We start from the raw sequence: 3,923 nt of genomic DNA on the forward strand, positions 1-3,923 counted from the left end.
ACATTCTCGCCCATGGGCCACTGTTCGCCCATGGGCGAGCGAGTTTAAATTTTAAGTTTTCGAAAAAAAAAATTTTCATTTTTTCATCCTTGGCATATATTCATAACAACTGCATCTTTAATTTGGCCAAATCCCTTGTCAGAAAGTGCCCACAGTGCGGAGAGTTTCTGGACTTTTGTGAGTCCAGAATTAAATTGTGACGTGTTCGTTGTATTTGGGTAAACCATTTCAGAGAATGATTTTTAGTTTTGTGCTTTGGATGGAATCTAAACTTTGCAATATAACTTGTAGTCTTAACTTTAAGATGCGCATTTCCATAAAAAAAATTCTTATCTTTAACTAGCTACAATTAAGGTTCGAAAAGTTTTCAACTGCAGTTTAATTGACAGTGTTTTAGTGGTAGTGTTTTCGGGTACACTCGTGGAGTCGTGCAAACAATGCACCTGACTTGGCCACTTGATAACACGTGATCATGAGCGTGCACCGTGTGCTTTCACGATGGAGATGAGCGGTAGTGAAGACGCCATTTTGTCAGAACTTCGCAGGACATTCAGAAAAGGTACGTGAATATGAATTTGTAATATTTTCATATCGTTCGACATTATAGCATCTGAATATAAAATGTTTTTGATGCTGGTAAAATGGCTCGCAAATATTGCAATTATCGTTACAATTGTTCAGCTGCGTATGCATACTTTGATTCGTGTTTTACTTGGTTTCAGGTTACCACAGCTACACGTCTTTTCGGGAATAAGGTCGATGAACAATTGGTCATGGAACGAACAGGCCACAGAAGCTCGGCAGTAAGGCTGTACAAGAGAACTTCTGACGGTCTTCAGAAGGAGATATCGGACATGCTGCAACCATCAGCACCAGACACGAAGGCCACGGGTACATCTTCCCAACCATCAAAGAAGATCGCAATCGAGACGGCAGATAATCAAGATGCCGCTAATTAACAGCAAATCAACATTACATGTACTAACACCGCGGGAAACGTCATTAATATCAGTTTGTAACAGGTCCAGAATAAATGACTAACATGATTCTTGTTATTTTTAGAAGTATAACAAAACTGTAGGTGTATGAAAAAACGGTAGGTGTATCGGCTCATACACCTACAGTTAGAACAAAGGTATCCCATTGCAACGAGCCACAAGTGAGGTGAAACTATGATATACCACAATAACTATGTGTGAGTATATATTGACTGGTCAGTTCGCCCCTTCAAGTCCCTTGTTTGCCTCTCTTCAGGTCTGTCCGCGCTCTTCTCGCTGTCTGTCCGCTCTCCCCTGTCTGCTTTTAAAGGCAGATGAACGGCTAACAATCTGCATCGGTCTTCAGTTCCCACTGATATATTCTGTGTACGTCGACTGTTCTCATGGACGCTGCTTTGCTGGCTATATTTTGGCGAGCTTGATATATATCTGACAACAGTGTTACTCAGTTCAATCGTGTATGAGGTTTTATAGTAATGTGCAAAGTAAAGTCACCACATAAATCTAACTGTTGTTTGATCACATCTTGTTGACTTACGGAGTTGATGTTAAAAGGTAGCATTTCATAGGACGAGACACAATAACTCGTGTGTTAAGGAGACGTACGTCACATACTCCTAAACAAAACTGTCAATTTATCTTTCTTCATTTCATGTTTCGTTTATAACAGACAAGGCAAATCCCCTGCCATTACGGAATCGTTCCCGACGTTAACACGACCAAATTCGTAATAAAGCATTTGTTTCATAGACTAGCCGTCTCCAATGTCGAAGTCTATTAACACATCGTGAAGTTGTGAGACCACGTAGGGTCACGCGGCCGCACGGCAAAGGGCGAGATTTACGACCGGCAGCCATTGTTGTAATGGACATGGATATACCACCGCTTGCTGTTCTTAACACATTAGCCTGTAATGACCACTGGGCAGGATCATATCAAATACCGTCCAGATCCAATGGCCCCATTACACTGATCAGTGCCCGTGAATATGCATATGTCATCTTGACAAGACGATCTAGAATATCAACAACACGCGAGGTTAAACGGAACCGCAAATCCGCGCGGATCCTGAGGATTAGGCCGATATACAGGCATATCACAGCACAACAGAGAAAGGTCCCACATGCTTTCCCCACGCTGAGAAAGGAGTCTCCTATGTGTACATTAAACTGTTATTATTTTTGCCATTTGCTGATAGAGGTTCAACGGGATAACTCCATATTAATCTATATCAGTTTTTGGATCGGTTTTCTTTGAGTTATGTTTCGATGCGATGGTTCTTTTTTATCTGGCCGAGCCAAGAAAGGAATCTCCATGATGATACCCTTGACGTGCTCTTGTGGCATCACCTGATATAGGAAAGATAGTCCTCGTCCCGCGTCTCAGGGTTATAAGTTACCATACGTTTCAGATGGTATTGTGTTGTGACCAAACCTACAGATGGCCCTGAAATGCAATCCTCTCCTCACTTTGAACATCTCGCGTATACTTTTCAAGTTATTTAGTAATTAGTTCTGCTCTGTTTATATACTTCCCGACAAAAGAAAGTATACACCAGTGTTTGATGTTGGCTAAAACTGAAACAAGCAATTGCCATCATGGTGATGAATTTGATGCGGCTTTCATTTTTGTTTGGACCCATAACCCTATTTTCTCAGCGACTTTTTACGCCTATAAAAGGTCTGATTAAGTCTGCAGGTACATGCTTTCTTTTGCCTTTCAATGTTTAATACTGTTGTGACGTCGGGTATTTCTGAGACATTTGAGAAATTGTCTGGTATTTCACATCCATATTTGTCTTCCCTCCGAGTTTTGTATGCTATATTGTATGTCTAATGAAACACTGTATGTATAGACGATTGTTAGGTCCTGATTTGTTGAAGTTCCATCGGGTGAGGCAGAATACTCTAGTCTGTTTTTGATTATGCTTATTATCACACGCTTATGGTCTAAACGGGAAAAAAACCCATTCATATTAAACAGTTTGACCCAAAAATTACGATCAGTTTCAAAATGGTCACAAAGCTGAAAACTCTGCACGTTGTTTATCGAGTATCGCCCGTGATGACCATTGTGTCACATAGTCATCACAATCAAATATACATTTCTGGTTTCCTTCGTTATAACCTCTGTCAAACATGGGTGTATACACTCGTTGCCCGGCAGTTTAGCACTATCATACAATGCTTTTAGTAAAAAGCTTTTTATGATTATTGAAATGTCGCTTACATTCAGATCACGAAAATGATTGTGGGATATTTCGATTCTATTAAACCACGCAGTTTTCTTCTCCTGCTTTAGTGCCAAGTGTATTGTTGTAGATCCATGGTAAGGGCACATTCCAGGGTAATTGAATACCGATGAGAAGCTCCATTCAGTCGGGAGTGTGGGTTGGTGTCATTTGAGGTGTGTGGGTTGGGATTTGCCTGTTGAATGGACATTTACACCTCGTTGCAGACTGCGGACGATAGGTGTGTACGAGCCTTCAGTTCGTTATACCCCGTACATTTGAAACAACTTCAGAGACCCGTGAAGGTCCGGGTTAGAATTGATCTTCAGTAACCCATGCTTGTCGTAAGAGGCGACTAACGGGATCAGGTGGTCGGTTCCCAGTTGCGTAGATTGGTGCTCATGCTGTTGATCACTGGATTGTCTGGTCCAGACTCGATTATTTACAGACCGCCGCCATATAGCTGGAATATTGCTGAGTGCAGCGTAAAACAACAAAGCCAAACAGAATATCGGGGAGGACGAAGACGGATATATCACTATTTTATTAATCAAACATATGATGAAATCAACTAAGCGGTATAGTTTATTTTGACCATGAGTATAGTTAATTTCTTCCCGTTTCCCACGGTTCGTTCCATTTCTTGGCCGTCCATCTACGTGTTGATAATTCATTTTCGTATTAGTAATAATTAA

General features: G+C 41.0%; 1 long non-coding RNA gene across 1 annotated transcript; it reads left to right on the forward strand.

The window, feature by feature from the left end:
* Nucleotides 1-262: 262 nt before the first annotated feature.
* Nucleotides 263-1,046, forward strand: LOC124287034. The gene is made up of 2 exons (XR_006901182.1): nt 263-559; nt 723-1,046. It is a non-coding gene; the product is annotated as an uncharacterized LOC124287034 (long non-coding RNA).
* The last annotated feature ends 2,877 nt before the right edge of the window (nt 1,047-3,923 follow it).

The sequence above is a fragment of the Haliotis rubra genome, unplaced genomic scaffold, assembly GCF_003918875.1.
Source record: "Haliotis rubra isolate DU_JTF1 unplaced genomic scaffold, ASM391887v1 Scf4, whole genome shotgun sequence".
Lineage (NCBI taxonomy): Eukaryota > Metazoa > Mollusca > Gastropoda > Lepetellida > Haliotidae > Haliotis > Haliotis rubra.